Here is a 24,082-nt window from a genome sequence, read left to right as displayed (position 1 = left end):
AGCTTCACCGCACCAGCTAGCATAATAGCATTTTATATATGTGTATATATATATATATATATATATATATATATATATATATATATATATATATATATATATATATATATATATATATATATATATATATATATATATATATATATTACCATGTATAAATATGCATTTAAGTTAGGCTGAATACACCACAATGGGGAAAAAGGTTCCCCACCTCTTTGCTTAAGTGTGAAAACCGTTTATGTGCATTCCTTCCTACCAAATACATACGCGCGCACATACACACACACACACACACACACACACACACACACACAAATAAACACGCGCACACTTTGTAATATTATGTGTCAGCAAGTAGGATGTTCCGGTTATCGCTTAAGTCAGCTCCTCTTTGTGGCTTGATACACATGTATTGACTGCAATCTATTTAAGGGAGATCATAAGCTACCCCTGCAGCCCCCACACCCACAAGCGCACCCCAACCCCCACCCCCACCCCCTTTTTGCCCACCCTTGCCATCCCCAAAACCCATACCAAGCTCCGCCATGGGTGCCCCCACACAAAAAGCGCCAGCCGCCCCCTCCCCGGTGCACGGCAGCTATACGGCGGGATTAAGGTGGCGGTGGCCAGGCCGGTGAGGCCTTTGTAGACGGCTTAGCACATAACTGGGGGTGGTGGATTAAATAAAATGATCACAGAAGCAAAGAAATGATACAGGAATTACTTATCAAAATACTAGCCTCGGTTTTATCTGCGGCTTAATTTGGTTCCGTACATTCTCAGGGTGATGTTCAGATTAATTGAAGTGACAGGCTCCTTTCAGCGCGCCGGGAAGGTATTTGCACGGATTTCAGGTCTTACACAAACTTAATTATATGGAACCCCATTTTATCATTCTAATTCCGTGTAGCGGGGGGTTCTATTTACAAATGACAAGTCTGTGCCTTTTATTCGCAGCTTTCCTTAATATATTTATCAAAGCGGGTTCATTTACAAAGTGCTCTATCTGCTGGGTACAGGCGGGCCCACATTAACGAAGCTTTTAGGTTTATCAGGCGCGCGGGCCGACAAGCCACCCGAGGGTCAATTGATTTTTTTTTCTTTTTTGCTTCTCCGATTCATTTTTTTTTTTTTTTCTCTCTTCGTCTCATTTTTCTTGGATCACAATGAGAAACATGCCTGCAGAATTAGCCTGGTTTGTCAGCCTTATCTATCACTACCGCCCCCCCCCCCCACCCGCCCAAGCTTCCGTTCCTCCCGCACCCTTCTGCTTTATTCCCCCTCCGAGCCGAGCTACTTAAATTGGCCACAGGAACCGCTGTTATCAGACTTTAATGCACCCTACAGTGTGGATAGCATTTCAATTAAACCGGTAAGCAAAGATTAGCCGCCTGTTTTCATGGCTCGCGCCAGTCGTCTCCGAAACCGCCGCGTCGTGCACCTTACCTACGGGAGCAGAAAATTGAGTCGCCTCGCCTGTGTCATGGTGATTAATACAGCAGGAACAGGGAAGCAGACAGAGATAGACTTTGCGAAATGGTGCCTTTCTCCTCAATATTTTAATGTTTGAATAGTTCTCTCTGAATGTTCTGGACTTCTGTTTCCAAGCTCTATTGAGCAGATAAATGATGCTCAAAGGAGTTAGCATAGATGTTGCTCAACTTCCAATAGTGGATGCAAACGGGTCCAGGCCAAGGCTGTGCTAGTCAATGTAAACAAATGAAACTAAAACAAAAATTGAATAAGCATTTTTGGAAACAAACATAACTAACTGAAACTACGTGTTGTTGTTTTTTTTTATAAAACTAACTGCAACAAACTATATGGTATTTAAATGTCAACCCAAACTTTTCTGATTAATATTGCGTTTGTGGAATAAGTGTTAATCCACTTGTTTTAGCCATCTCTGTGGGCGGCCATTTTGTCTTCTTTCGACTAAAAATGACATCACAACTGCTCACAACGACCAATCACGGCTGACCTATTTTCTGAATCTGAGCCGTGATTGGTCGTTGTGAGTAGTTGTGATGTCATTTTCAGTCGACAGAAGACAAAATGGCCGCCCCCAGAGACGGCTAAAAACGAGCGGATTAACACTCATTCCACAAACGTAATATTTATCAGAATGCTGTGTTTCAACTAGTGGGCTTGCATAGAACATATTCTTGAAAAAAAATGTTTGCGTTGACTGTTTTTCAATTAATTTGATCTTTTAGGATTAATTTGAATCATTGGTTTTATTGCACAGCCGTACGGAAAAAGGAAGGCCGGAAAGATGTTTGGGAATTCAAGTTTACTTTTTTTAAAGAATACTTAGTGCCTTTTTTTTTTTAAATCTTGCACAATCTTTTGGACCCTGAAAAAAAGTGGTGGTGTCAAAGACAGCTATTTAGCATTGTTATCACTGAAAACAACAATGGGGAAAACAACCCAGAGTGTTATACAAGAGATTCCAATTAAGATAGTTTTGTTGGTTTGTCGCCAACTACTGGCCTGGCATGCATATTATAACATCCCATGTTGGAATGTCCATGTTATCCGAAACTCCTTTCGACTTTGCGTCGTCGTCTAAATACCTCTTACAAAGTTTGCAGATGCTACTTTCATTTTTAGGGGAGAACGCTTTGATATCAGGAACACTACGCTGCGTTCAAATAACTGTTTTATTTGCCCTCCTCTGGTTTCTCTTTCCACGCTGAGATAGCCCGCCCGGGACATGACACACCGCTGCCGTCCGAAATTCCTGTTAAAAATAAAAGCTCTTCAAATTCCTGGCTGGGCCTTCGCATTGTTCTGTGTTTGCCTTTGATGCGTGTCCGCTGCCAACGTGACGGGCCAAAGACAGATAGAGACGCAAGCCAGGGAGACAGAGGATCGGCGGTGGCCGCGCTTAGGGGAGGAGGAGGGGGCCGTCGGGGCTGTATGGTCGCCGTCTTGGGTTTCCAGCGCTCTCCCCCCCATGGGGGAAAGGAAGCGCTGAATCGGGGGCTTTGTCCTCCGCCACAATTGCGGTCGGGCGACGGCACAAGGCTGCCCTGTGTTGGAGTCCGTCCTCCTTTTTCTACCTGCTGCTCACCTGCACCCACCCAAAACAACCGCTTTAAATCCTCGAGTCCGTCCGGCTCCTGTAGTCGCTATCTCCAGTTTGCATCATTAGCTAACAGCCTCACCTGAATGCATGAGTCGGCCACTGTTAATAAAGAACACGGGGAAAGGTTAAAGTCCACTATTCTGCTGCTCCTTGATTATGCTTTTAATGGTACCCAATGTGTGCATACTGTGTGTACATGTTATTTCTAATGCGTCTCTGTGACCTCTCCTGCTATTTACAGAGGTATCGTGAGTGCATAGTTCACCCTTAGTTACCTCCGCCGAGGAGATTGTTTTTGGTCCTTTCTGTTTCTATGTAGGTTTTCGAAAAGGCAGAGTTGTTCGCATTTACAGGCATATAATTCATGCATGGCTTCCGAAGTACTATACAAACAAAATGTTACCTTTTCCCCATTGACTTCTGTTTTAGTTAGCATGATTATTCAAAAAAAGGTTTGCTGCCAGGTTTACATGTGGTGCGGGTCTAGAATAAGGTGCAGATCAAGGATATTTTGCCCTTTTATAAGCATATTCCTAATTACAAATTCGTAGTAGAACCCTGCATAAAAGAACATGATGTTTACTACGTTGTTTACTGTTGTTATTGGCTGGGAGAAAACATTTTATATGGGGTGTGGCTCCGGATTAAACGTATGGATGTAGTTTAAACGCACTGCTCAAAATTCCTAAATACAAAAATAAATAAATAAAAGTAAAGTTACCATTGATGTTTCTTGATTATTTCATATTATTAGTAAATAAAATGATATAGGATCCAGCTCTAGATTAAGGAGCAGATGCAGGTTTTTTTTTTTTTTTTTTTTTGTGGACAAATTCCCAATTGTTCTCATGAAAACTAATTTCCAAGAACCATTATGCAGAGTGCGGCTGCAGGGTTCTCATCAATTATTTTTATGTTTATGCACATTTGTCTAAGGTGCAGATTCAGAAGTGTTCTCCAAAAATGAAAAATGGCAACGTTCCATCGCTACAATCCACTCATTTCAAGTGGGGTGCGGCTCCAGATTTTTTTTTCCCCCACCAATCATCCACATAAATTGAAATGCTTTGGTAAAGATGCGTAAGTTCACAAAAACAAAGGAATTGTCTTCATTTTTTTTTATTAGCGGGATCACTCAAAAACACATCCCTCACTTAGAAGCAACTACCTAAGTTGTAACGCCTTGGTGAAGATCTTTAAAGCGGGAGTCAACGTAAACATATTTTTTTCAAGAATATGTTCCCAGCAGGCCCACTAGTTGAAACACGGCATTCAGATTCATTTTGCGTTTGGGGAATACGAGTTATGCAACCAAATGCACTTGTTTTTAGCCATCTCAGGGGGCGGCCATTTTGTCTTCTGTCGACTGAAAATGACATCACAACTGCTCACAATGACCAATCACGGCTGACCTGTTTTCAGAATCTGAGCCGTGATTTATCGTTGTGAGCAGTTGTGATGTCATTTTCAGTCGACAGAAAGTGACAAAATGTCCGCCCCCGGAGATGGCTAAAAAGGAGTGCATTTTTCTGCTTAACTCGCATTCCACAAACGCAAAATCAATCACAAAGCCGTGTTTCAACTAGTGGGCCTGCTGGGAACATATTCTCGAAAAAAATATGTCTGGGTTGACTTCCGCTTTAAGAACTCTACCAAAAAAATAAAAAATAAAGAGCAATGTGTCGATAGTTTGCATGCTCAACAAAGCTACTTTCCGCTAATTTTATATGCAGTGCGGCGCTAGGATTTATTATTTCCAGGTGACGTTTCCACCTAGTCGGACGCCATCTCTCGCGGCGTCAACGGGACATCATTCGGAGCTAAATGGGGCCTGACCAATCCTCGGCATCGGACCCAGCACGGCATCCCGCCTTTATTTACCAGGGCGGCGACGCAGCCATTACATAAACACACATGAGATGACGGATGACGGCGGGAGAAAGGCGGCTAAAAGAAAGGCAGGAAATCGTCCGCTCATTATTCCCTCGTCTTCGCAGGCAGCCAGAAAAAGAGAATATGTCACTTCTTGGCATATATGATGACGGACTGCTGTGCCAATGGAGCACTAATAACAATAAAGAGGGCACTAAGCCACACTCTATTTTTACTCCTCTGGCTCGTCTCTCCAGCCCAGGGGGGAATACTCACAAACACGCACACACACACATACGCATGCACACACACGACAGAGAGAGAGAGAGAGAGAGAGAGAGAGAGAGACACAGAGAGAAGGGCTCTAATTAGCGGCAGAAAGGAATACAATGAGTGAGTTATTAAGACACAGGGGCGGCTCTCGGCCAACCTTTGCCCCGTGTCGGAGCACAGGTCACATGATAAGGAAAGGATATCCGCCAGACGACGGCGCCAGGCGGCCTGTGCCCACTGACGACGCGAAATAGCTGCAATATCTGCGGCCATTCACACCACGGGGGAATAGCACACTGATTATTATTATTATTATTAGTAGTATTATTATTGTTATGAAAGGATCAATCAGCTGGCGGTATGAGTGGCATGAGCCAACGGCTGTACGGGGGCGTCCCAGGCAGGTGCAAAAGGGCCCCAAAGGAAACGAAAGAGAAAGGGAGGCAGTGTTTTCTGCTTTTAGTAATTTCTCAAAACGTAATGCATATCATGGAAGAAGCTTTTTTGTTAAGAATAGTGATACGTTTTTTTCAATGTACTTTTATGTAATGAATCCTTCTTATTATAAACATAAACATAAATGATACCACAAATTCTGATTTTCTATCATACAAGAGTATTCAAATGTTTGTATGTAAAAATATTCTTTTTTTTTATATAATAAAACAAATAGAATATATATTTTCTTTATTGGTATTGAAAACAGTTGTTTGAAAAATAATTTGTATGTTATATTAAAATAAAAAAGGTGAAATGTTTACATAGTAGTTTTGTAATGAAAAAAATATATTTTGTAATATATTTTTGTCTTTATTGGATGGTTGAAAATAGGAAAAATGTTGAATTAATTATAGAATATGTTTTTAATTTAAATTAAAACACGGTAGAAAAATAATGTGAAAAAATGATGAAGAAAATCACTTCATTAGTGAATGTTTTGAGAAGTACGTGTATAAAATAGCTTTTTCTTAAGATTAAAATGATTCAAATTATTTTATTAAATAATTTGAAAATGTTAACAAAGTAAGTCTGTCACCCAAATTCCACAAAAATAAAAATAAACAGTTAAAGAAGGTATTTTCATTTGACACCTACGAATTCACCTTTTTGTTTTTTAACATTTTTGAAATTTGTTGTTTTTTTGGGTGGAGGCAAACCCCGTTTTTTTTTTCATAGAAAGGAACATCGGTGGTATAGCTGCGTGGAATACATTTTTGGTGTTTAAAAATATTTAGTTTGATTTTTTCCAATATATTTTAGTGGGGGTCAATTATATGTGGATTTTCAGTATTTGTGGGCCGGCTTGATTCTTATCCCCACCAATGATGGGGGTCTTTTGTATATTGTTAGCCAATTAGCATAATTGACCATGTCATTTTTTTTTTAAGGTTACATTGAATGCATCAAACAAGAAGAGTCCACAAAAAATGACCGAAATGACTGCAAATTTACACAGACATATGTGTAAAAAAAAAAAAAAAAAAAAAAACACATTACAATTTTTTTTTAGAGATGTTGTGATCCAAAGTGCAAAGCCAGTTACGCTATTAGGCTAACGGACGTGGAATCTTGCTTTAGAGATTTGACGCTCATGTTTCTCCGTCTTTGAATCCAGCATGAACCCCCAGACAGATTCCATTCGCAGCGTAACTACACCAAGGCCGAACTTGAAGGTCAACTTTCTATTCCAGCGGTGCGCATATTTGTTTGCAGTGTACGCGTCCAAGAAAAAATCACAACAAAGCCAACAACGTGTTCCTCTCACTTTGCAGAGCATTTTCCAACCTCCCGTCTCCGGCCAGGAAGAAACGTAGGACCACTGACTTTTATGTTCGTTTTTTTTATGATCCTTTTGGTTTTGGCGGGCAAGAAGAAGAAAACATATTTTCCAAATGTATCATAAAACGAGCCGCTAATTTTTCCCAAATTCTTTGAAGCTCTCACAGCCTCTTGAGCGTTCCTCGACATCCTACTTTTCCCATCTCTTCCCGTTTTCATCCGTCTTAACTTTGACCCAGATGGAAATGTCAGCGCCTTTTTTTGGCTGCAACCTGGGACTTCTGTTGGTGGCCATGTTGCACCGCTGGCTTTCTAAATATAGCGCCGTCGTGTGTGCAATTGGCATCGAGCGAGCGAGCGAGCGAGGGGTGGGGGAGGGGTCGCTGGAGTCTGCGGTGATGCCAACACAGGCATCATGATCCCTCTCATTTAGGGAGCGCTAATTGGCAGTTAATTAGCCGAATTGACTCTGTTGTCAGATCCCAAGTGTAACCCCCCCCCCCCCCCCCAAACACCTACCCGCTAAATTCATTTGATCTGGCTGTTTTCTCCATGCGCAAATAATAATGGCGTCTGGAGGGCGGCAGCAAAACGCTCATTTCCACTATTGGCAGATTGCGTCGCGAGCGAACATTTTTGGACTTAGTTGAGCAGTTGTTTCTGTTCTGATTTCGGTTGGTAGCAATTAAACAGCTGAGGCTAATGTGCGCTACTGTGTTGATGATGTGTGCGTTTTTCCAAGGATACGCGCAATGTGATTCATGGTATCCACTCCCACTTTGTCAGACACTCGGCGTGGTTACACAACAGACATAAATTGAGAATTTGAACTTAGATTTAATTGTAATATGTTGCCTCAACGACAACTGTGACAAATTGAATTCAGAAAACAGACTTGAATGAGGTTGGGCTTATAGCTTCATTTCGAGTATTGGTGTGGGGCGGTGGTTTAACCTAAATTCAAATTTACAAACTATTGATCCGCATCTAGATGTGTGCAAAAAGGGGTGTCAAGAGCCCCCGGAATCCACCTGAGTGGGATTCGTATGAATTTTGGTGTGATTGGGTTGCCTGGTATACCGGTACGAGAAAAATACTGCCATCAAAAATAAAATGATACCATGCATTTTTAGTACAGGTGCTTGCAGAAAACTCACTACTACGTGTTTGCTTGTTTCAAGCTGTTTATTATGCACTCATTTCAAATACGCACTATCTATGTATATGGAAAAAAAACGAAAGCTGGACAAGCTCACTGTGTACACTCTAACATACTTTATTCAGCCTCAAGGGCCCCACACAATAAAAGTACAGAAAAGCGAAAGGATACATATATACATACTCAATATCGTTTAGAAAATGGAGGTGTGGCCCGGAAAATTGGATGAGAAGAATGCATGTTAATTGCAATTAGCACCATTTGACACCGTAATCATTATGAAATGATGACTAAATATTGCATTTTTAGACAGTTAACACGTTAATGGACAATTTTGTGCATCAACAAACCGCTTCGGAATGTAAAATCATTGAAAGTTCCCGACTAAACTCTCGCAGCAATACTGTACATTGTCCTATGGGCCTGTGCGAGGCTGTGGAGTAGCTGCAGCTGAAAGAGGCAAAGCGTTATAAAGAAATGGGAGGGGGGGGGGGGGAGGGAGAAGGAGGGCGGGCGAGGGTGTCTTTGTACTTCTCAGCACCTTTTTATACCTCAACAGCTTGGTTTTATTGGCGGGGTCGTTTAATAACAAGAGCTCGCGCGTTTGAAATAAAGTCGAGCCGCGTTTCGTGCGTGGGCGAGACTCCTTTTTCTTTCTTTCTTTTAATTCGTAGACGGGTAATTTCTGTAGCAGTGGGGAGGAGAGGTCGACGAGTGTGGGAGAGAGAAAAGTAGGTTAATTTATTTCATTTGCAGAAAGGCAACGTTGAAACGTGGAGAGAGAAAAAAAAACGATCGTGGGTAGGGCTGAACAATTAATCGAAATCGCAAATGCTGCAATTATATATATATATATATACATATACATATTTTTTTTTATGACAGACTTTTTTCTTCACCTGTGAGGAGCATTTAAATGCTGACGGGACTTGGGGTTGACGCGTCAATCACATACAATTTAGTCATCGTAATAATGGGCTGCTAGTTATAAATCTTTGGGCTATTTGATGTGCCACATGCTCAGTGCGTTGCTTGGCAACCTGGTCAACGTCTCAATGTGCCCGGCTTCTAAGCAGTCCGTTATGAGCACGGCATTCTGATTAAATTGCCTGTCATTGGATTTCTTAAAAAGTGAATAGAAGAGCACACCCCTCCTTCAAAGTAGCCTGTAAATGAGCCGTGCACACGTCTGTCGATCACTTTCCGATCCGCGACGCAAGTTAATTTCACAATCAAAGTGGCCCGTACCGTGGCGATAAGTTCAGCGCTCGAGAAGCGCAGTCCGCATGTTTACATGTCACTGTTGCATGAAACATGAAAAGTTGAAATGATACAGCCACAGATTTGTCTGCATTACTGTTGTAATCTGATTCACGACTTCCAAGTATGTTCACGCCGCACTTGTTTGATCTTATTTTTGTGAAGCCGCTGCGGTGGACGCTTAAAAGACTGCAAGTGTTTTGTAAGTTAACCGCTCTAATTGAAGTAGATAAATAAAATGTTAATTCGTGCATATTTACCTTTTTTTTTTTTTAGCACAAGGCTAACCTATAAGACCAAAGTATTTACAGTACGTATATTGACTATTGTTAATTGTTGCATGCGTTTTCTAAAAAAAAAAAAAAAAAAAAGAAAAAAATGCATAGGAAGAGGACCTTGAAAAATAAGTGCATACTAAATTGCAGGTGCTATATTGAGGGGGGGAAAAAATTGTTTTTCAAAATATTACAGCCCTAATTGTGAGGGAGTGAATGTATAGAATGATGATTTTTTTTTTTTTTCCTTTATGAACACAATTTAGCTTCATGCACGCGGGCAGGCGTCGTAATCCTGCCAAAATCCTCCCCGTGCCCCGAGGCCATCTGTGAGCAGACTAACAATTTTATGACTTTGTCATTAAACCAATTTCACAGCCGTATTGTTTGTTAATAAGGGCGCCGCAAACGAGGCGAGATGTCACTCAATGGCGGCCGCTCCTCTGCCTCAACCTGCGCCATTTTTTCTTCTTCTTCTACGTCTTCTTTTATTGCTTCCAGTCCTCCTCAGCCCCTCCCCCCCATCCACCTCCTGCAAGCCCGCCTCATAAAAGGGCAAACTGCTAAAAGATCAAATTCAAAGTCTATACAGTTGAGTCTGGTGTTTATGAGCTTCCATTTGCCTTTGGATCTCGTTGGGGCAGTTGGGGGAGGGTTTTCTTCAAACGGTCCGGAGGGGACGTTTACAATGCCGTCTTTCAACCTTTTCCACTGCAAACGTCGGCGACAATGCTGTCAAGTTTGCTCCTGCTTCACATTTTTGCAAGTATGTTTTTTCTTTTCTTTTCATCTTTGTTATCTTCATTCATTTATTAGTCACTCACATTTTCTTGATGAGCATTAACATTTGTTCCCACTGATGGTGGCACTTACTAAATGATATCGCCAACTACTGGCCTGGCATGCAAATTACAACTTTTGCACCTTTTGTGTCAATTTTGAATGCTTTTTTTTTGGTTTTTTTTTTAGCTGTATGTATGTGCAGTTTATGGCTGATTGGAGATATTCTTGCGAGGATCAGACAATCTGACATAGTAGATTTGGAATAATTTGATTTATGTGCTCAGGTAGATAGCCATGGGAATTACGTGTCAACCACAGGGAAATGCTTAGTGCGTGTGTGTGTGCGTGAATGTGTGTGTGGAGGTTTGAGGGTGTGGGGGACTGAAAGGGATAAAGGTGACCAGGTGTAACAGAATGGCCTTGAGGGTGTGTGTACGTGTGTTTGTGTGCGCACGTGTGGACAGGATCTTGCCGCTCAGGCTGAGCTCTTTAAACTCTGTGAACCTCTAGCAGGTATGTTCTCTTTGTTGAGGCATGCTCCTTGTTTTTTCCTTCACCTCGCTGCTTCACATTTTGCATTCCATCCCAAAGCCCCCTCTGTCCTTTTTGCATATACTGTGAGAAAAAAAAAAAAAAAAAAAGGAAAAAGTCCACACTTTGACAAAATAAAGCCTTCATTTTTTGGGAACACAAATTGTGATTTTCAAAATCAAGTTTTTGTGTTTCCTCCCTGAAACACAATCACAATATGAGGGGAAAATTAATAGTCAAAGGTGAAAAAATCTGAATTTGACCCAAAACGCAGTCAGAGTACGAGAATAAAGTTGAAATATTACGACGGTAAAAAGTTGTGCTTTAAGAATAAAAAAAACACCACCTTTACTGTGATGCTGTAAATAGAGAAAAAAAACCAAACATATTTTGTACTATTTTCCCTTTTTGGCGGTCTATTGGTCACATGTCACATAACTTTTGTCCACATCAACTTGCCATTCAAGTGTAAAGAAAAGTTAACTCCTGTAAAATGTATAAAAAGAGACACACTTTGCCTTAACATTGTTGACACGCACTGTTAAACTGTGATCAGCAAAAAAAAAAAAAAATTCCTCATTTTCTTTTTATCGTCACTTCCCGTGGACCACATGTCCCGATATTTTTTCCCATTTCCACTAACTGGGTCATTCGTATTCCGTGGTTTCTTGCCACTTCACTTGACTTTTGTGTAGTGACAGTTGAGCGGAGGTTGTTTTTTTTTTTTTTTTTTAGGCGTGTGACGCAGCTATTTGTTTGGCTTTTATTATTGCGTGTGTCACATCAGAAGGGAGGACCACAGGAGGTCGTGTGGTTCTGATCTGTGAGGTTTTGCTCTGGGGGTCGGCCATGAACATCAGAGTCCCTGTGGCCAACAGTCGCAGCACCACAAACAGCCGCTATTTATAACTCCCCTCAGCCTGCCTTCACAGCCCCGCTTGTGTGTGCGCTTCTGAATATATGTCAAAGCAATTATGTGCAATTGAAGCTCTTATTAATTTTTCAAAAGGGGGGTGAATCCGGCGGGGGCCAGCCGGTCGCTACTACTACGCGGCATCATGGAAACTTCCAGGGCGGAAAAACCCGTTCACACGCTACTGACACAATTCTGAAGAAATAGGTGAGAGGGGAGGCGTGGGGGTGGGGTGGGGTGGGTTAGGGTAGATACTGTACTCCCTTGTGTTATGTGTGTCACCATACATCCCACAGTCTAGGTGTCGCTCTAAAATTTTGAGTTTCTGAAAGCTCTAAAAAAGACATTACGCACACTTAAAATATGGTCAAAATTCAAAATATTCCCAGAAGAAAAATTAAGGGGGAAAAATTTTAATTAAGTCAAAATATTAACAGAAAACAGTCAGACTTGTATATGAAAATGTAATTGAATTTCATGGATAAGATCGTAACATTACATGGGGAACATGGTAGAACTTGATCAGAAAAATAATCCGAATATTATAAAATGGGCAAATTACGTTTTTTAAATTTTCAAAATAAAGTTGTATTATTATTTTGTAGTGTTAAAACCGTAACGTGGAAACAAAAGTCGTAATATTCTGAGGAAAATGATTAGAATATTTTGAGAAGAAATGTACATTAATATGGACCAAGTAGAATATAATCATAATATTACGTCAAAATGTTGCATTTTTGCAAAAATAAAAAGGTCCACTTTGTTATGTGAATTATTTAAATGGTAAATATATATTTTTTTGTGACAATAAAGCTGGAATATTGCAAGAATAAAATGTTGTAAAATCTTGAATCTTATAAAAATTCAATCTCAATATTAAGCAGCAAAAAGTTTTGGGTTTTTTTAGAAGTAAAACTGAACTGTCATACAAAAACACAATTGAGTTATCATAGCAATAAATTGAGATTTTACCGAAAAATTCCAACTGAATATCATGAAGAGTAATGTAGCAGTTTTACGAGGAAAAAAAGTAATGATTTACGAGAGTAAAGTATTAGTTTTACAATAATAGGTTGAATTTTGACTTAATAAGTTAAGTCGTCTTTTTTGTTTTTTTTTGTTTTTAACCGGAAAACCATCTGAAGCCTCACTGGCTCAGAAATTCAAGAACTGGCTAATGTAGTTGTGTACGTGTGTACAACACATACATGTAGGCTTGCATGCTATACGGTACTAGAAAAATACCGCCATACTTTGTCGCCACATATTTTTAGTACTTCTGCGCGGCTCGGCAACATAATAGGTTACGTGTAATTGCTTCGATGTGTTTATTTAGTCACACCTGCAAAATATGTGCAGTTATTTTTTGGTATGTGGAACGACATTACCTGAAGGAACTATTGCCGTGATACCGTTTCAGTATCGGTATCGAGGTACTTTAGGATTTCGGTATAGTAACAACATGACATGCACCCCCCCCCCCCCCCTTTTACATTCCAGTCTAGTAAAAGGGAAAAAGAGCGCCGTCTGATCCCGTACAAAATGGAAGTCGATCGTCCTTATTTCCCCGTCTCGTCTGCATGGCACTCAATTTGGTTGGAAATATCACGCCTCTATCATGTCATTATCGGCTCCCCCTTGCTAATCCACAAAGCCGCCCTGTTTGATATGTGACAAAAAAAAAAAAAAAAAAGGGAGGAGGAGGGGTGTCGGGTCACAGAGTCGCACAATCTCGCACTCGATTACCAGGCACTCGACGCGGGGAGAGAAGAATGAAAGGCAGCACCAGAAGAATCAGACAAAGACGAGAAGGAGGAGGAGGAGGAAATTGAAGATGCAGACTGAGAAATCAAAGTTGTTTGATAGCATTGAGAGGTGAATGGATGCTAGAGTAGCTAACCCTCCTTAAGGAGCGCTACAAGCAGCCTGGAAACCAATCAGGGTGGGGGAGAGTGGGAAGAAAAAATAGGTTGATGTCTTCCCTCCACATCCCGGGAGGAGGTGGTGGGCTAATCATGTCCCTGTCGTCTCCGTCAGGACCAGTTGTCCAGGTTCGCAGTTCCTGGCAAGTAAAATGCAAACCTATTAAAAAAAAAAAAAAAAGAAAAGGAAAGAAAAAAAAAAACTTTAAAAATCGAATTAAATTTTGGGTGAAAAACTGTGTGGATGATAAAAAAAATGCACAGAGGTGTCTTGACGTATCCCTAATCATCTTTCCCCATTGAAATGATTAGAAATGCGATTTATCTTTTTCTGCCCCCCAAAAACATCAACAAACAATTTTATATAGTTTTATCAAGAAATATCTAACTCTATACTATTATACTTCATAAAATATACAATACCATAATTGAATAAATAATGAATCCGTTTGTGTGTCATGATTGTACTTGCCTGCTGCTCCTTCTGGTATGGCTAACGGGGGGGGGGGCTGTATGGACTGTATGATGAAACACATTAGTCGTTTTATGCAGAGGATAAAGAATATATACCTGAGAGTATTGTGTATGCTTTGTCTGCATGTGTTACTACTGTTTGTGTTCAAATATAAGCTGTTTATAACTACCGCAATATGGATGCTAGTTTCGTTCTTCCAAAAATAATGCCGGCGGTGAAAACATTCCAAGAGGAGAATGTTAATAGGAAATAATTTGGGGGGGAGTGGCCGGGTTCAAGACGTAGCTCCTCCCCTGCGGAAAGGTGTCAGTGCCGGGGCAAGTCGTCCATGCTGGCTCGCTACAATGGGCCGTCCTTCATACAGGTGTGTTGACGCCTCAGGCAGGCTTGGGCGCGCTCCATTCTTTTCTTTTCACCTTGCCCATAAAGAACACGAATGTAACTAGCACGTCTGCTGAAGAACAACACGAAGGGACATGTCAAATGACAAGTGCCGCATTCATTATTGTGATATATTTAAGGTGCGCGGCCAGAAAAAGCAAAAATGCACACACATGCTGACATTAGCATAGCCTGCCTGTTACCTACAGTATTATGCGCCGCAGTCTCCATTTTACTGCAGCAGTTCAGTTTCTCTCTCTCTCAGTCCCCTCTTGGAAGATACGCGGCTTGAAATGGTAAACGTAAACGCTCATGCTAATGTTAGCTTACACTGTTGCTACCGTTTTATACACCACAGTGTCCACTTGGCTGGCCTGGGACTCCTCTTGAATAAAATGTTTCTTAGGAGATGTAAATAAGGGAAGTCCTTATCCTCCGGATTTATTATTGTGACATTTGAACATATTTGGCCAGATATTACAAAAACAAATGTTCATTCTAATGTTAGCTTACCCTGTTAGACTCCACACTGTCCGTTTTGCTGCAGCAGTCCTTTTTCTCAATGTCCTTAGTCTCCTCATGGAAGCCACATGGCTATAAGACAATACGCACGTGTGGTATTGTTACCTTACCTTTTTACTCCTGTATTATACTGCACTTGCTCTACTTTATTGGCTCAATGCCCACAGTCTCCTCTTGGATTCAATTTCTCTTCCCAGAAGATGTTCTGCAGCTTCGTTATTGCAACATTTGAAGATATGTGGCCAGTAATCACAATAATAAACACTCGCGCCAAAATTAGCTTACCGTGTTTGCTGCTGTATATACTTTCTTGCTGCCCACAGTCTCCTCTTTTCTCTTTTCTCTTCCGAGAAGGAAATAAGGGTCACTGTCATTGTCTGTCATTGATTTATTAAAGATACGCGGTTCGAAAAGACCAAATAAAATCCCATGCTAACCTTAGCTTAGCCTATTTTTGTGCCTTAGCTGTGGATGCTAATCCGCTCCAAAGTCTCCACTTTGCTGCAGCATCCCATTTTCTTGCTGCCCGCGTCCTCACTGACGCTCGCCCTCCTCTGTTTTTATTTTATTTTTTGTAATCATCCTGTTGGGGCTCCAACGTTGTCCAAACATTTCTAGTGAATACAGATTCCTGCCAGTTCATTACAACGCAAAGCAGAGCTCACCTTTTACATTGAAGCCGTCAGCAGAAAAGCATTGCGGCTGTCAGAAAAAGTACACGGCGAGAGGCTGGCGAGCAAAGCGTGCCGCAGTGCTATTGATTTATTTTAATTAGCTGCTCGTTAAATCCTTCCAGTTTGCACCGCAAATACATATAATTCTTTGTCTGATTTATTCCCGCCCCCCCCCCACAACTTAACAACTCCCCAGTTTTATTTTTTATTTTGGGGTGGGGGGGGTGGGGGGCATGCACGGCAGCAGCGAGGCGAATTTCGACTTGCAAGAGGTGCTGCGGGGGTCCCACAAAAGGCCAATGAGCGCGGTAATAAAAAGGGGAAGAAAAACAGGTCAGTGAAAGTCCATGGAGGAGAGGTGAAACAGTCCCTCTTTTGAGAGGCGCACAAAAGAGTATGGAAGGGGGGAGAGAACGAGCGAGAGAGAGGTATGTAAACACAGCAGTTGCCCCAAATGTGGGCCCTCACCCTCAACCTTCTTTTAAACCCCCCCCCCTAAAAAAAAAAAAAAAAAAAAAAAAAAAAGAAAGAAAATCCAGCAGCCTTCTAGTTGTGCTTCACATCTGTAGCAAATCAAACACGGCGGTGAGGTCATGTTCAGCCGCTTCAAGCCCGAGAAAAGGTGGGAGCGCAAAAACATCCCAATCTCAATCCCCCCCCCCGCGGCCATTTGTCACATTTGCGGCGGATGGTGTTTGATGAATCAGCTGATAGCGTTAAGTCGGGCCTGCATGCGTGGCTTACGGGGCTGATTCAATCAGCGTTGTTGTCACTACAGCAGATCAGCGTTGGATGTTCAGTAGGCCGAGACCGCCCCGCTGCAGGGCCGCACCGTAATGAGCGTTTGCTTACACTGAACGCAACCTTCTCGTCGCCGCAGCTTCTTTTTAAGGCGCTTTCTGGCTTTTCTTGTTATTGTTTTTTTTTGTGGTGTTTTTTTTTTAACAACCTGTCTTCAGTGGAAGTTTTAATTTGGAAGTTGAAGTATAGAAGCAGTAAGCTAGGACAGGATCCAGAGGGACGGTCATGTTTGCACGCGATGGTCAAGACCATTTGAATTTATTTATTTATTGTATTGAATTTGTTTTTTAATTAATGAATTACTTTCATTGTTGTTGTTGTTGTTGTTTTGATTCAGGTGGTCACTAAGACATTGATGTTTTATTTCAGTTTTTTTATTTCTTTTATTTTTGTGGTCACTAAAGCATTTTTATTGGTTCTTATTTCAAATATGTTATTATTCTTTTTTTTTTATTTTTGAATGCAGTGTTCACTATAAAGAAATTTTATATTTTACCCAAAGTCAGCTAGGATAGGCTCCAAGTAAAACAACACCTCATCCCCCCAAAATTGTCAACCCAAGGTGGTGCTTCTGCCCCTAATTGTCAGGACCAATTTTATCCAAAAAGTTGGAAGCTATTATTATATTATAATAATTTTGAATATTTATTAGAATTTTATTTTATTTTTACCTTTTTTCCATGTGGTCATTAAGGCATTCCCATTTGTATTTTATTCATGTGTTTTCTTCTTCTTTTTTTAAAATTGTATTCTTATTATTCATTTTTTTGTTTTCAAAATTTCAAATTTTTAAGCTGTGGTTACTAAGGCATTTTTAGTATTTTTTTAGTATTCATACTTTTTTTATATACCTTTTATATTTATTATTAATATTATAATATTCATATTTTATATTATATTATTATCATCTTTTAATGCTGTGGTCACATTAAACCATTTTTTTTAGTTATTATTTTTAATTTTAATATTATTAAAATTGTATTCTATTTTGAGGTTTAAAAAAAAAATGGTTAAAATATCACAGCTAATGACAGCCTAAGGCCTTGATTTGATCTAATCAGAAGCCGAAGGAAATATTTTCCACAAAAGGCGCAGCAACGATATTGAATCAAAAGCATGAAAAACAAAGTAAGCTTTGGCTGCCATCAACCTCCACTACATCCTCACACTGAAACATTTTGTTATTGTGTGCTTCACATGTTGCCACAGTAACCAGGGGGAAGTTGGAAGGGACAACCTGGGATCCCCCGGCCTTCGAGCATCTTTTATCAAACGCGAGTCAAGCCAATTGAGCTTATCGAGGTCGGCACTGATAACACTGTTAATGGTGTGTGCTTAGATCGACGCCACCACTGAATCCTCCGCGGGGTGGGGGGGAGGGACCAGCAACGGGGTTCGGGTTCCGGGTTCGACCCAAAGCTTTGACCGCTGTGCCCGTCGATTCCGTCTTTTGAGCTCTTCCGTGCTGTACATGTCCACAACATTGTGGACCGCAGCAGTGTGTCCTCAAGCCAGCCGGAACCTTCACACAACCTAAAAGTCCACCTTTTATTATCTACATCTGGCGGTGGAGCTTATTATTGCCTGCCTCTGCTCAGTGTTAAAGAGCACACACGCAAGCGCACCCCCCCACACACACACACACAGCATGGGAACTCCATGCTGTCTTCAAACAAATAATTAAAGGCAAGGTTAGGGGGTCGTGTGGAGGTCATTCCTCGGGATACGCAGCAGAATGTGTACATTCACCCCGGGAGAGAGCCAACTAGTGTGTGTGAAGGGGGGGTGGGAGGGTGCGCCAGTGGTGTTGGTAGCTTTAGCAGGTCCAGTGCTGTTTAACGTGGACCTCTTCTTCACCCTAGAACACTAACATCGGGTGATTTTCACCCACACTGTTTTTAATTCTTTATGTGATATTTTGTATTGGGGACATTTAAGAAGACAACTTCCAATTTGTCATAAAGTGTTGTAATTTTACAGAAATTGATGAAAACTGTATTTTATCCGGGATATTATATCGGGTTAAATGTACACGAAGTTAGTGATGGAGTTACTAATTTTAACGTTAGTGTTCAAGGGTTAAGCAGCCTTTTCCCAAACTGCTACGCTTCGGTATCCCGAAATCCTGGAGGTGGCGCACCCCCTTTCCCTCACGCGCACTACATTGCAAACTATTGCATATGCTCCTGAAAATGTGGGTGTCCCACACTGTCTGAGATTTGGCATATCCCATTTTAATGCAGCCTTTCTCATTTTTCCATTCATCATTTCAAAAGACTTGGCGCACCGCTTTTCCTCTGCAGTCACTCCATTAGGCAGGCCTGAAAAATCGAATGCAGTCAATCCCTGGAGCAAAAATTTGTAGTATGTGCCACCGCTAATCCAAACACGGTATTCTGACTAATATTGTTTTCGTTGAATAAGAATGAAACAGATTCATTCATTTTAGGGGGCCGCCATGTTGGACAATATCGCCCCCTGCTGCTGGCCGAAATTAATGTCACAACTGCGCTCGCGCTCGCGTTGCTAACGTCACCTGACCAAACACAGAAAACATTTGAGAGGACTGCCCGTGTACGCTGCAATAACAGGCACAACAATGGCTTGAAAAAGGACTTTGCAATTAAGGGGGGAAAAAAAACAAAACGTTATTTTAACTGATTTTCAAATCACGATTAATAAACACGATTATTCAATGATTTCAAAACGTTACTAAAACTCAACTTTAAAGATAATTTCAAAGAACAATCAGAAAATACATATTGAAAAAATAGCTATAGCCAACAGCAAATAATCGTAAAAATGAAACCTGGCTGTTGCTGCTATAGGGAGTAGAAGAAGAAAGTTTCTCAAAGCTTTATTAATAGAAACATTTTTCACAAATTAGGAAAAAGTATTGAGTATTGTTGTATTGCTGTGATCACCTTTCTGTAAGTGGTACTATCACATTATGGTGTGAACATTTGTTATTTGAAAGAACTCGATGCTAATTTTCTATTAGCCTTCCTATGGAATTTTACCTTTCTTTCACTCGAATTCTCGTCCGAACCGTCGTCGCCCCCACGGACGACTCTGTGTCCTATAGCCATCAAGCGCATTTTCAGGACGCTGATGCAAAAGTGCCTCCCAAGTGCTAAGTATAATTTCACGCATACATTCGAATGTTTACGCACGCGTCTGCTGTGTGTGTCGGCACATTCTTTAGGGTCCACGCAGCCGCCGTTTGGCCTTACAGTAGCAAGTCGGCGTGCCCTAAAAAGGCATGACACAAGGACATACTGTACACGCATGCATACGCGCATACACGTGCCGAGACGGACAACAATCCACAGTTTACGAGCGCTCGGGAGCGCCGTGTCCGCGCGGGGCGCGCGGGGGAAATAACAGTCAGGGTATGAATGATGGAGCCAGGACAGCGGGAGTCCACTTGACACGAGGTCTCGGCTAGGCTGGATCAACACGGCGTCCCTCGGCTACTAATACCGGCTCACGCGCGAGGGGGGCGGCCTGTTAAGTAGCCTGGCCGGCACACAATGTTGTCTTACACTCAGTGTGCGTGTCAGGAGACTTTCAGATTGTATATTTTTTAAAAAGTCGTCCACGTGCGAAGCGCCATTTAAGTGAGTGAAAACGGACTTTTAAGGAGAATAATCCGACCAAGGCTAGGTTTCTTGACATTAATAATGATTTTTTTCAATATTTTTTTTTTTGGCATGTTTTTAGATTTAAGAGTGATGTTCACTAATCCGACCAAGGCTAGGTTTCTTGACATTAATAATGATTTTTTTCAATATTTTTTTTTTGCCATGTTTTTAGATTCAAGAATGATGTTCACTTCAAAATCCGGGCCCACTGATGGTGTTTGTCACAGTGGCCCCAATATACTTGGGGGGGGCCCAGAAAGTCTTCATATTTGTATCCCAAATTGACACCCATTCTATTTCTCTCAAATAGTATATTTTTCCACGTTTGAACTGCGGTTTTGCTCATACAAAAAAAACTTTAAGGGAGAATACTCCAATCAAGGCCAATTTTGTTTATCGTTTATCCAGACATTAGGTCATTAATTTTTTTTTTTTTGTTCTGTTCTTTACATAAAAAAAAAATTTTTTTTTTAAATTAAGATATTCACGAGCAAATCTGGGCCCCCATCATGAAGCATGAAGGACCCCCTGTTGATGTTTGTCATAGAGGCCCCAATATGATTGGGGTCCCCAGAAAGTCTTTCACTCTTTTTTTTTTTTCTTTTTTTTACCCCAGATTGATTCCCATGTCCATTCAATTCCTTTGAAATTGCATATTTGTGTCTCAACATTAGGTAATTCTTTTTTCTTAAGAAAAAAAATATAATAATTGAACTCTTACGTGTCACCGTTGACTTCATTTGATTTTGCAGGGCTGTAAAAACTGATAATAACTGAATATATGTTCTATGTAACATTTCGCTTTTTTTTTCGATGTAGTGCTTCTCGTGCTTGAAAAAAAAAAACGGCTCGTGGACCAAACAGCCAGCCTCTATTGGCCGTGTAATGCAATACAAATGTGCAAAGAAGGCATTGTTTCCACAATAGCAGCTACACACACACACACACACACACACACGTATCTCCACATCTCAGCGTGTCACAATGCTCTTGTTTCTGGTTAAGTGACTCAAAGCCACACCTGCTAACTGGCTCCTGTTGTCAGCATTCTTTCGCTGAGAAATCATCATGCCAAAGCAGCCCTCTCCCTGGAGCCAGGCCCAGCCGGTGAAACGTGAGAGGGAGAGAGAGAGAGAGAGAGAGCGAGAGAGAGAGAGAGAGAGAGAGAGAGAGAGAGAGAGAGAGAGAGAGAGAGAGAGAGAGAGAGAGAGAGAGAGAGAGAGAGAGAGAGCGAGAGAGAGAGAGAGGGCCAATCGGCGCAGAGACGGCGGGGAAGAAGCCGGCCAATGAGGAGTGAGGTCACTAGTTTGACGACTTTGTCAAGGAAGAAAAGAGAGCGAGTGGTGGAGTGAGCCAGAAATGAGAGAAATGCTAAACACGTCTGCCCGGACAAACAAAAGCTGCTGCAAGAGTAGCATTGGAGTGCGCGCACAATTTTTTTTTTCCCCTTGGTATTCTTATGACTTATTATTGCTTGCATGCAAATGTTTTGACAGTTCTCCAACGGGAGACAGAAGGCCGAGTTGCAGGCGGTTACAAGCATAACAGGCACGTCCGCCATTTTTCAAAACAGACGTTGTTTTTTTTGAAGGGTAAAGTTTTCATAATTGTTTTTCTTTTTGAGTTGTTGGACGTGTGCTGCCAGATCCTTCCCTTGAGTTGATTTTTTTTTCTCTGAATATTAGTCTTTACTTTTTTATTGTTTTTTTTTTTTTTATAGTTTTCCTCTGCATGTAAATTTTTTTTTTTTTTTATCTTTATTTCTATTTAGTTGATTTTATTTCATGTTTGTGTTTTTTCTCGGAGTATGTCTACTTGGTTGTTAGTTTTGTTCGTAGTTTTTCTTTAAAAAAAAAGTGAAAATCTTTTTATTTATTTATTTTATTTCTAAGTTGCTCAAAGGTGTAAATGTGAGGGTGAATTAAAGCTGAACAGTTCATCAAACTCATATCGCAACTTTCAATTCTTAAAGGTTGCAATTGTGGGGGAAGAATGCTTCATTTCAGTTGGTGGGCAGGCTTTATTTATTTTAAATATATTTCTGCATTTTAAAATGTTTTTTTTTTTCATTTTTCATTCATTTATTTACTTATATAGTGTCTGAATAGGTTCAGCGCTTATGAAGTGCATTCCGCGTTCATATATAATTGTTTCCACAAAACAAGTTGAATTGCTAAAAGCCACAGATTTCTTTTGCATTATTGTGGTAATCTGATTTATGACCTAATGATTTATGTGACGTTGTCACAGTGAACACAACAAAACATTCATGTATAACAAATGTGATAGTTTGTTATACAGACGAATGTAGTGGGTTTGTTTAACAAACAAAACAAAAAAAAAACGATATGGGAAGAGGACCTTGATCGCATTTTTAATCGCAATATTGGGAAAAAATAATCGTGGGTGGCTTCACTTTCAGTCCGAATTCATGATTCCACCTTTAGGCACTGCCGGTGCTTGCCTAGCAGCTGTCATGTTTTGTGAATCACTACGTTCACTTAAAAATGTGAACTTACCCTCAGTGGTGCGGTGTTTTTCCACCGGTGTGTACCTGCCCTTTCTCTCCTACTTCTTCTCGTTGTCTCTGTGAGCGTGTCACTTGGAGGCGGGCAGATTAGAGGCGTTTAAAGTTCATCGGGGAAGGTGAGGGCAGGTATCAGGACTTCACGGGGGATTAGGAGCCCAAATTGGTTCCAGCTCTGCCTTTGCCGCTAATGACCACCTCTTGAGCCGTTCCGTACGTTACACTCGTGATTTGAAACCACCTTTTCTCCTTAATATCAACCACATGGCCGTATACCTGCAGCGCAATTTTTTTTTTTTTTTTTTTTTTTTATGGACGTGGATGAGAGGGTGGAAAGAGAGAAAAAAAAAAAAATCTGAGCTTCAGTGGTCAGCTTGTGTTTGACGCAGCCCCCCGGAAGAGTTAAAAGGTCACCCCCTAGTGGCAGTCACCTCCCCGTGATCCCCCCGATCTACCACACTGGAAAGGCTTTTTTTTTTTTTTTTTTTTTTTTTTTAGTGGCACTGCGATTATTTGCTACTAAGGTTGGTGATAAAACTTCAGACGGCCTAATTGATGGGGCTCGCTGACATCACTATACCACGTGAAAGTGGCCCATGGCTGTTTCTCATTTCTGGACAGCTGGAAGCGGGGGGGGTGTTGGGGGCACAAAAACCCCTCCCACCTATATTGCATTCAGAAATGGGGTCCCATTGAGGGGTGTGTGTTAATGTTTTCATGAAAGGCTGCATTCGTTTCTACAGATCTACGTAATGGGCTATATACATGAGGGGTGCGCCGCCTCTTTCGAAATGTTAAAAAGAAAAATTGGAAAAGCCGCATCGGATTGTGTATGTGAGTGATTCTCTTTTTACACCAAGTGTCACCTCAACAACAACATTAAAGTACGCACTTAAATTATGTAGTGTTCATCAAAGGCCACGAAAAGGTTTTACTTCTAAATACTATTTGTTATTTAATCAAGCCACTTAAAACTTATCACCAGTTTGAACCTTAAAACTGGAGGAAATGTTTTTTTTGTTTTTTTTAATTCTGAAATAAATTGCACGTGCAAAATTTTCAAGCAAACTGTAAATTAAAAGTAAATGTACTGAAACGTTACCGTAGATAAAAGAAAAACGGGACTGCAAGAAAACAAAAAAAATGTATTGTGATGGAAATTTGGGGGAAAAGACGCATAACATGTTGAACGTGTACCTA

The 24,082-nt window shown here is 40.9% G+C and overlaps 1 protein-coding gene across 8 annotated transcripts in view; it reads left to right on the top strand.

The window, feature by feature from the left end:
- Positions 1-24,082, top strand: part of meis2a (Meis homeobox 2a) — a 113,410-nt gene that overhangs the window by 78,558 nt on the left and 10,770 nt on the right. The gene's annotated exons all lie outside the window — the stretch shown is intronic.

Source organism: Filicampus tigris, chromosome 13 (assembly GCF_054856515.1).
Source record: "Filicampus tigris isolate MCC_2025a chromosome 13, RoL_Ftig_1.0, whole genome shotgun sequence".
NCBI classification, from domain to species: Eukaryota; Metazoa; Chordata; class Actinopteri; order Syngnathiformes; family Syngnathidae; genus Filicampus; species Filicampus tigris.
This window is presented reverse-complemented; position numbering and strand designations above follow the sequence as displayed.